The sequence below is a fragment of the Acomys russatus genome, unplaced genomic scaffold (assembly GCF_903995435.1).
Source record: "Acomys russatus unplaced genomic scaffold, mAcoRus1.1, whole genome shotgun sequence".
Classification (NCBI taxonomy): domain Eukaryota; kingdom Metazoa; phylum Chordata; class Mammalia; order Rodentia; family Muridae; genus Acomys; species Acomys russatus.
In genome coordinates, this window is record NW_026131641.1 from 20,239 (window position 1) to 31,488 (window position 11,250).

Here is an 11,250-nt window from a genome sequence, read left to right on the forward strand (position 1 = left end):
AAGCTATACCTCTAAGGGTTAGTAAATATTGTGCCAGCCTCCATGGTGGTATGATTAACCCAAACTAATTATTCTCAGCATAAAACATTTCATTTATACTCATTAATAGAATTGAAATCCAACTTTGTGTGAAACTCATTGTTTGGGCTTAAACTCAACCATGAAAGTAATTCTAATTTATTAAATACATGATAGCTACTACCCAAACTGTGATTAGATACCCAACTATGCTTAGCCCAAAACTTCAATAATTTTCCAACAAAATTATTTGCCAGAGAATTACTAGGCACAGCTCACAACTCAAAAGACTTGGCAGCACTTTATATCCATCCAGAGGAGCCTGTTCTATACTCAGTATCTCACCATGTCTTGCTAATTTAGCTCATATACCACCATCTTCAGCAAACCCTAAAAAGGAATTACAGTAAGCAAAAGGACAAACATAAAATGTTAGGTCATGGTATAGCCAATGAGATGGAAAGTAATGGGCTACATTTTCCTAAAAAGAACATTTTATGAAATCCTTTACGAAACTAAAGAACTAAGGAAGATTTGGTAGTAAATTAAGAATAGAGGGCTTAATAAAATAGAGCAATGAAGGACATACACACCACCTGTCTCCTTCCTCAAATTAATATATGATAATATAAATAATAAGTCATCAACTAATTTGTGAGAGAAAATAAGTCAAAATATTGGGTCTGTGGTCGTGCAAATGAAAACATCAAGTGTCCCATGAGAGGGTTGAGAAAAAAAACTTTATTTCCAGGCAGAAAGAGATACTGATGTCATGGACACTGTCCAATGTAAGAGCATTGGAACTGTAACAACCAGTCTCTGCCAGAGTTAGTTTATATAGGCAAAACCACAATTTGGTCAAGCAAGGGGTTACTGAGGGAATAGGGTAGTTAGCAGGGTGGATGACTTGACACCCTCAGACCAATGCACATAAAATAAAAATAACTAAATTTTTAAAAAAGATACATATTCTGGTTCACAGAGGACAGTGGCCTCTTTTGACCGCCAGCGTTTGGGTGACCTTACAGTTACCTTTAGCTTCAAGAACGGTCCTTGCCTCTTGGAGCCATCATACTCCTGTGCTTGGGGGTCAGTGTGAGTTCTCTATGCAAGCAGTCTGGCAGGAACAGGCCCCTCACACTGCGTGTGCCACCTCTGCTTCTCACGTGCAGCTCTTTGAACTTCATTTACAAAGCATAGGGCCAAAGAGAAAAGTAGGAACTCCATGACGGTGGGCCGGGGAGACAGCTCGGTCACTTGAAGGTGTGCCGCACAAGCCTGAGGGTCTGAGCTGACATCCCCAACACCACGTAAAGAGTGAGACATCCCAGCACACGTCTGCAATCCTAGACCTGAGGAGGTAGAGACAGGAGGATCCCTGAAGCTTACTGGACAGCCAAATTAATAAGCTCTGAGTTCAGTGAGAGGCACTATCTCAAAAGTAAAACAAGGTGGGGGGAGACTGAGGAAAGCATCGACACACAAATACACACACACACAAAACAGATAAAATAAATGTTTTTTAAAAATAATTGCATGATGATAAGAGCAGAGCATTAAGCCCAGAATTTACAAAAGATATCTGTCCACAACTCCAGGTCTATATTAGGGGGTAATAATAATAATAATAATAATAATAATAATAATAATAATAATAATAATAATAATAATACACATAAGGTATACACACAATAATGGACACACATAAATGTACACATGGGCAGACATATGCTTGCACTTCCATGCAGACACACACCCACAGGAATTTTAAAAGATCATAGCCACGCACTGCAAGGTTTTGTAAATGCCTTTTATTCTTTGTTCTGGGCTCTGCTGTGACTCTGTGGAAAAGCTGTTTGTGTAATGGTGAAAGATAATACATTCGTACTACTCTCGCTTGGGAAGTCATCTTCACGCAGGCTCAGTAAGAAGGTCAGAGGGTGAACAGGTCTCTCTGTGCATCATCAAGGCAGGAGCCATGCCCACTCAAGCACCCTCCTCCCTTGTCCCACCAAGATGGAGACAACATGCCAGATGCTAAGTTTTTTTTGTGGTCCTTTTAAGATGACTTCATCTATTGTTGAGACACTTAAAGCACCAAAAGGTGCTTCCTTCTACTGTTTGCCAGACATGCCATTTGATAGGAAAGACACGTGCTGTTAAAATGGGAACTGTTTTCTAAAAATGCTGAGCAGGTTGCTCTGACGGAAGCATTGTTCTTGCTTTTCCAATCCTCTTCTCCTTGAGTCACAGCCAGACAGGTGCATGGATTACAGTCACGTGCTCACTGTATTACATCTTCCCCTTTCTTTCTGTTCCCCCTGTTCTGATGGATGAGACAAGGCTGGCAAGTGTTCCTGGTCTAGCACAAGTCAGGACGTGAGCTCTGGTCATCATTTTTCACTACCTGCCATATTACTCCATTAATCATCCATATCCTGGGCATTTCTTGTAGCCTGCAACAGAGTAGGTGTTTAGCTAATGCTTCTTGTATGAACAAGCAATGCCTGTGGGATTTTATGAATGAATGAAATTGATAATCGACTCCATTAATCCAGAGCCAAAACTCACTTTTCTTAGAGATAAGAACACACACACACACACACACACACACACACACACACACACTGAACCATAGAAACAGTTAAAATATTTCTATCATGATAGCCAGATTTCTACCAAATGAGATTTACTCCTTTGAGTTCATTAAGTTCTGAAGTCCCCTTTTAAATTTCAAAGATCTATAGGAGATAAATACACATTTACTCTGTGTGTGTGTGTGTGTGTGTGTGTTGTTGTTGTTGTTGTTTTGTTTGTTTCGAGACAGGGTTTCTCTGTGTAGCCTTGGCTGTCATGGACTCAATTTATAGACCAGGCTGGCGTCGAACTCACAGAGATCTTCTGCTTCCCTGAGTTCTGGGATTAAAGCATGTACCACCACACTGGCTTTTTTTTCTAAACCATATTTTAGCTCATCAGTTAAGTAGTGTTTGCCTGGGAAATTAGAGACAGCCAGTGGGGACACATGTACCCAAATGAGAAGAAATTTCAGGCTTCCTCCTGGGTGAAGCTACACAGAGCGTTTATACATATTCCACACATATGCACACATGTGCACACACATGAACATATGGCAGGATGGTAACATGAGTGGTCTGTGACTTGAAAAGAGAAGATGGTATTCACCATAAGGATGCACACAAGGGGTTAAGAAGTGTGGATGGAAAAAGAGAAATATAAATACATTTCATGCATTTGAAATTTTTCTTTGACTGGCGTTCCTCTCTACTATTTATCTCTGGTAATGCCCCACACTATCGATATACCCAGAACCCAGCCTCCTAAGGGGACGTATCTCACTTACTCCAGGTTGGCAAATGTTAGAGAGGTTGGGGGAGGGCTTGGTAATAAAATGATTAAAGCAATTACACCCTTACAAAGATTTGACCAAAGTACCATGATGGAGCCTTGGTGAGCCTTCCAGACAGGATTCTGACACCTTCCAGAATGAAGTGGAAAAAGAAGACCAAATGGAATGGGATGGAGTTGACCAAGAGCGGCTAAGCTTTCACAAGGAAGATGTGTCATTTCAACAGTTCTCACTGTGATGCAAAATCCATGAGAATAAATTGGGAGAAGGATCAAACATTTGAGGAAAAGATGAATAAGCTGTCTGGACATTCATGGATGTTATAACTTTGTGAATACTGAACAATGTGGCTCTCCTTTAATTTATATTGCTCCATCCATGCTGCACCTGTCACCATCCATGCTGCACCTGTCTCTCTCCACCCATGCTGCATCCATCGCTCAGCCATGAAAAAGGCTGCTTCCTGACCTTCCTTTCCCCATTGTGCCTCCTTAGGCAAGAGTGAGAAATGTTCACCTTGTTTACCCAAGTCATTATCAGAGTAACTAGAGCTAGGCGCCCTGCATGTCAAAGGGCTGGCTTAACAAATAAACAAATGAGTTTCAGTTGGGATAGCAACAAATAAAGCAGACTGTAAGGCTGATTCCAAGGTGGCATCAGTGTCTTTGCACCCACAGAGTGTCCTCATCGCCCAACTGAGACCAGCAGTTCTCTTCTCCAGAACCTGTAATACATGATCCATGGCTGTTGCGCACACGCGCGCGCACACACACACATGTGCACTCATGCACAGACATGCATGCACATGCACACTGCTCATATTCATTCTATCTAAAGATAAGTTGGCCATCACATTCTCCACAAATGTCGTAGGAGCAGACAGGCGGCTAAGGGAACATGGCAGAAAAGCCACATCTTAGTCACACACTTCTTACCTATCTGTCTTCCCTTCAAGGTTCCTGGGTATTTATTTCCTGAGGATATTTTTTCCATCTGTCTCACCATTCCTTTCTGTTCCCCTAACCCTCACTGACTCTCTGCCTAAAGAGTGATCTCACCAACACTTCAAGTGAGTGGATTCTGTCTTTGAGCTGTCTGCTGTGCCTCTCACTCCTGCTGTCTCCCTTGAGCTGCTCGGGCCTCCAGCTTCCCCTCCCTATCAAGGCCTAATTAAGAAAGGGTTCATGCCTGTTTGTGATTCACTACTGGGATGATTTCCATTCCAGCTCTCAGACCCATCAGAAGTCTTCCCTGTGTGCCTCGCAAGGACATCTGGAGCACTACTGGTGAGATGAATAAAAAGAAGGAAGGAACGAATGAACGAAGGAAAGAAGGAGAAAGCCGGGTATCTCTGTGGTCCTAAGTCTCCCCACTCCCCTGAAGTGTTGTGAAGTGAAGTGGATCACTCTGCCCCTCCAGAGTACCCAGTGCAGAGTTGGCACAAGTGATCAACTGCTTCTCCTAATGGAAAGCACGTGTCAGGGTGAGCAGAGATGCACATGGGTAAAGCATTCTTGGGTCCTGTGGCAGTGGGGCTGGAGGACCTGGTAAAGCTTGGATCAGAATCTGCAGCTTTACCAGGTCCGCCAGCCCCACTGCCACATGACTCAAGCTACTGCATGACTCACCAAGGAATATACAAGCTCCCAGAACAGAGAGCCTCCACTGGACTCCCCAAACAGAACTTGATACCATGCCGCTCCCAGCTCAAAATGACGACTCTAAAAACAACTGGGCCCGCCTCTCAGCTTAAGACCGGTGTAGGAAATGAAGGGCAAGAGCCTGCTCAAGACAGAGTTCAAAGCTGCCTAAAACCAGAACATTGTTCCTCCTTCTTCAAATCATAGGCAAGCAGGTGTCCTGACTGAGTGACTGGATGGAGGTCTTGGCAGCAATCCTAAATTTACACATAGTGGTGGCACTCTGTCAGAGCTGCTTTATTAAATATTACTGCTTACATAAATAAAACTGATGAATTCCTTCCTATGGCCTAGCACTTTTCAACAGGATGAACATCCCACAGTACCCTTCTTCTGTGTGAGAGGGGTTGAAGTTGGTGTTAAAATGCCATTAAGTGGGCATACAGAAGTAGCATGGGCTCTGAAGGGAATCAGTCAGACCTCAGAGGTCAGGAAAAGAAAGAAGAGAAGAGGAAAACTCTGGAAACAAAAACATGGTATTGGTGATTACAAAGGCTTTGTCTACACAACCAGTGATTAATGACCGCTCATCAAACCTAAACACATCCACCTCTCTCAGTGAGAAGGAACAGTGTCCCATCTGAGGCTGACTCGCTGACCCAGCCTGAAGACGGCCCAGATCAGTGACTGAGACTCTAGTAAGCACATCTCATCTCTGAGTCTTCCAGCTCCCATAGAGTCAATCCTCCCACAGACCTGCTGAGAACAGGAGGTGGAATGGAGCAGAAATCAAAAGACGCAGAGCTCAGGGAGGAGGAGAGACCATCCTGCCTGCGCGCTGATGAGCAACCCAGGATGTGTGAACTCGGGCACGGCCCTACTATGGCCCCAAACTGAGTACTGAATTTAACACGCCTTCTTAAGACAAGGACTGAACTTTAAGAATCTTAAGGACTAGCTCAGCACACTCCTACGACCTCAAACAAGCAAGCAGCAGGTTTTCTGAGCAATGAGAGGTACATTTATGCCACCGTGGATGGTGATCACTTTACCTCCACAGGTACAGAGTAACTGGAGCTCTTTGGGCACCTGAGATACTTGCAGCTGTTTCCATCACTGGCTGTCTCCAGCTGTTCAGGTTTAGAGGGTGTCCTATCTCACTCACATGACATTGCTTGAGGACAGCCTACAAAGCTCACCCTGACCTCCAATTCCCTTTAGTTTCCTGAAGTGTGATCAACAACTAGACATTTTGTATTCAGCACCACCCTCCTCATGAAGGGTCATTTTGCAAGGGACCAACATCTTCAGGGGAGAAACAGATCTGTATCCGCTCCTCTGTGGCAGCTAATCCCCAGAAAGCACCGAGGACAGGAAGAGCAGAGGACACATCAAGGAAAAAAGACAAGAAGGCAATCATAAATGCTTATTTACTTTATTGCCCTTGTGTGGGTAAGCTGCTGCAAGAGTGGTGAGGATGGAAAAAGCCCTCGGGCGGGGGGTGGCGCGGCGTGCCCAGCCGCTGTCCAATATGCCAGTGCTGATAGGAAAGAGAGCTCATTCGGAGCTATGAAGGGCACATGGTTCACTTCACGTCTCTTCTGGAAGGAGAAGCAGCTCTCCTTTGTGAGCAGTCTTGATGTGTGATCCAATTCCTGAGGGGTGACAAGTCTGGTTGTTTTTCCATACAACTGTTCTGGCAGTGTCCTCTGACAATGGTACACAGGTTGGATGTGCTTAGACACAGCAGTTTCTTCTCCAAATCAAAACACTATTTTCGTCTACCAGTTGCAACTGGCAGTTCAATGAAAAATTGCAGGATTTTATGTTAAATTATATTTCCTGCCATTTGGAAGCCATTAGGACACTCAGATCTCAGCTCTAAGCATATAAACTTATGTTTTAAGTGAAGCCAGAAAATTGGGATGAAAAACAAATCATAGAAACCTCTTTATTCCACTAGACAGCAGACTTGCTGGGAACTATGGTCCATTCATCCCCCCTCCCTGTGTGGGCCTCATAGCCAGCTGGATCTCACCTCCCTGGAGCCCCGGGACGTTGTGGCTCTGGGCTGCATGTTTGGACTGAGCATCACATGACTCTGTGTGTTGCAGCCCCTGGTTCTGACATGATAATGGTGTGGCTGAGTGGCACTTTGAGATGACATCTGGCTAGTTGTTCCCTTCACTCCTTGTGACTACCCTTGTTCTATCTGTTGACAAAGCCACTTCTCACCCCACAGCAAAAGAACAAAGGTGGGGCACTGTCACCTTCTAAAACAGAATGCAAAGGTTCTAGGGAAGGGAACGGAATTTGTAACAGGGACTTCTTTGTGTAGAGCCATCTCTACCTGATGGTCTCCTTAAACAGTGGAGGTGGGGAGGGTCAGAAGGAATACAAAAGGTAGATTTGGGTCGACCATGTCTCTGCCACTCTCTGGCAGTCTCACAGAGGAAATTAACCAGAGTCACTGGTTTTTGGGAACGAGAACTGTGTCTCACTGGGCCCACATGCCAGTGCAGACCTCAGCATTCCGTTCATAAGCCTTTGCCTCTGGGCATGTGACCAAGTAGGGAAAAGGCTGCATGGGTGTGCTGAGGTGCCACGAAGACCCCTGATGGCCCCCTGGTCTTTCTAGGGTCCCAGAAAGCCTATCCACATGCATGAGAAGGAAGACGAATGGAGGGAAAGGACTGATAGGCACAGAAATACGAGAATGAAAATGAGGCAACTGAGGGTGATTTATGAGCTGAACCACGAACTTCTGAGAGCAAGACTGGCACCAAGGGGAACCATAATTAAATGTGGCTGGGCACCCTGAAGCTCTGTGAAAGGAACCCTATGCAGGAGGACCTTTATAGGTGCAGCCTAGGACCAAGACAGGTGGTCTCTGTGCCATGGACAGTGCCTCTCCAGAACCCTGTGGCAGGAACCTTTGTCATACCTGCCCCTTCTAAGAGTCATTTACAATACAACTGAGTCCTGACCTCATTTTCCTTAGCTGATACTACATTGTCTGAAAGTGACTAGATTAAGTTTCTATACCAAGTACAATGAGGTTTCAGACATAGAAAATTAAATCGCCATTTAGGAAAATGAACTAACTTATTTTTGCTCACTGGAGCCTATGTTGGTGAAAATTCATACCCAACAAATTGGTTCTGCCCCCACAGAGACACTCATGTTACACACTGTTAAGCAACGGCATAAGTAAGGACTTCCCATAGAACACATCCTCTCTGTGCCCACAGGGATCTGAGTGGCTTAGCTAAACTCCCCACTTGGGCCAGGACTGCAGCAGGAGATAGCAGTTCTAGCCTGAGAGAAGCTAGTAGCAAGCACCATCCCACTAGGATTCTTTTCCCAATTAACTATGCAAATGGTTACTGATTAATAATTAGAGCATTTAGTGATGTTATTAAGAACTGGGAAGATAAAACTTCTTGACAGTATCCCACATGATGAGTTTCTCTTAAACACAGGAAGGGACTGTTTCTTAATGTTTTGTTCATACTTCAACTGGTGGCCTGAGCCCCAAGTGTCATCTGGCTCACTCAGTCAAATATTAGCCACATGCAGAAGCACCCAGAACATTTTCCCTAGTGCACAATCCCCGTGGTCCAGTCGTGCTGACATCTCATAGAGCTCTCTAGAACTCTTCCTGTAGATGGGAGCTGTGAGTATTTATGCCCTCTCCTGTTTGCTTTTCTGTTTTCCTGTTGCAGTGTTAGAAGCTAAACACAGGGTGTTGCGTCCAAGACAAGGAATCTACCATTGAGCCACATCCCCAGCCTGCTCACCTCCCTCTGAATTCCTTCTTGGAGCACAGGTAACCATGGGAAAACAGGCAAGAGGTGACCCAGCAGAGATCAAACAATGGTTTTCAGAGCTGTACCTGGGATAGCCTGGATTTACCTTAGTAAGTTTGTTTTTTCTTTCCATGCCCTTTTTTCTTCACCTCATATGAAGAAAACCTCAGAGCTCAGGGAGGGATAAGCATTAATTTTAACTATTTGACTGCTTAAAACTGGAAATGTAGTGACTCCAGGGTATAGTGCAATGCTGTGCCTAAGAAATCATCCCTCATCCATCATAACTGCGGCTACATCTCCGCTCCATTGGTTTATACCCCTGGGAAGTCAACTCCTTAACCTCTGTGAGACTCACAGGATGATTGCAAACATGGGTAAAACAATGAAGATGTGAACAATGCCTATGACAATGCTTCCAGGCTTTCCATAGGTTGTCTTTGTTGGGACACCAAGCAAGAGGCAGATGCATTTCCCCCTGTATCAGTCACTGCCAGTCAGTGGACCGTCCAAGAGGGCCTCTGTTGCCACCCAGTGGCCACTGATCACACTATGAGCCTAGGCCTACAACCCAAAGGTAATTCAGTGCTGATGAACAGAGACTTTAGAAGAGACAGAGAAAAGAAACTACAACCTCCAGTCATTGTTGCCTCTTGACAGGTGAAAGTAGCTACTCCTCAAGAAAGCACCAATGATGCACAACTGGCAGAAGAAGGTGTTTGTTGTCAGATTGGAAATTTGTTGTTTCTGTCTTAAATTGACATTGCATAAATTCATTGTATGTGGAACTGTGTTATAAAAGGTCATTTTAATGGGAGCACATGCTGACATTGAGCATATTTCCTCCGTTTGTGTTATCTTAGGAGCCTAGTCTCAGGTTGGTGTGCATGCTTGTGCAGAGGGGTGGAGGTCAGCATGCGTTCTGACCAAATGTGGATCCAGACAGTGCAGCTGGGAGGGAACTACACTGCCTCTGGCTGCCTGGAGCCACACAGGCATTCCAACCAAACCAGGTCAGAGCACCTTAGGCCTATCGCATTCAAAGCTCTGTACACTCAGCAGAGAGCAGGCTTCAAACTCCTTCCCTGGCCTTCTTTCCTCTTTGGCTCCCACACCCCACAGAGACACCATTTAGGGGTACCTGGGAGGCGGAATGGTTGGCAGTCTCCTTCTATTTCTCCAAATGTCAAATGAAGTCCAAGTGAAAACAATCAACAGATGTCTGCCCAGCAGACTGTAGGAATCCCCACAGAAAAGAGAGAGGCATCTCTTAGCACATCACAGGGCGGCCAGGCTTACTCCCCATTACCCAGCTAAAAATAGCTCTGCTGCTCCCCTAGCCCTCTATCTTCATCAGCATCTGTCCCAACAGGTCAGGTCTCCCTCCCTTGAAAGCCTTCTTAAACAAGGAGCAAGGGAGGAAAACTAAATTCAGACTCTGCTGCAGTGAAAATTTCCCAAGGAAAAAATGTCTCCTTGCCCTTTGGGGGTGACCTACCACCAAATAGTCCCAAAGTGTAACCCCAGCCAGCACCCATCCCACTGACAGGAAAACAGCCAATGTCTCCCTGGGGAGAGACAAGGAGTCTGTAAGTAAAAGATGCTGTGTGATTAGGAAGCACAGACTTATTTCTATCATTAAATGAGCAAATCATGAAGCATCTCAAATGAGTAATTTCTCACTGGGGTTGTCAGTGAGCTGTCACCAGCTGACAGTTCTGTCACAGCGTCATTTATAATGTCCAAGTCTATTCCCCATCAATGCCCTTAAACAATTATACTCGGTTTAGAAAAAGAAAGGGGGAGGATGTGGAGGAGGACACACCCACAACCATGTGAGGGGCTGGGGCAATTAGATACTCTGCCACTGCTGGGTAGCAATCCCAGCCAACACTTAAATCTTACTTGATTTGTTCATTTAGGCAAATTATCAATTACTTGGAAGCATCAACCTGGGTAATTTCTTTTTCTCCACTGGCAGCACCATCACAGCCTGCCAGGATTGTTATCACATGGCTGGGGGCAACTTTGATAATTACCTCACCGCTCTGGCTCTTAGACTCGATCTTATGTTTTCTTCATCAGCGCTGGACGTATATATAGTTGACGCCACTATCTCTGTGAGCTCTTTCGATAAAGATTGCTCTTGTAATGAATGAGTATTCTTTTCCTTCCTTCCTTTGAAATAGTTTGGTTCTTCCTTTTTCTACGTGAAACTTCCTTCTTACTCCACTGGGCCATTTTGCTGGGCTCCCTCCCACTCAAGTCACAGGGTCTTGGGTCTCCTTTTCATGGACATGGTCAGCAGATAGGAACACAAGCGCTCTTTTCTTTTCTTTCTTTTTTTTTGGGGGGGGAGGTTTGTTTTTTTTTTTGTTTTTTGTTTTTTTTCGAGACAGGGTTTCTCTGTGTA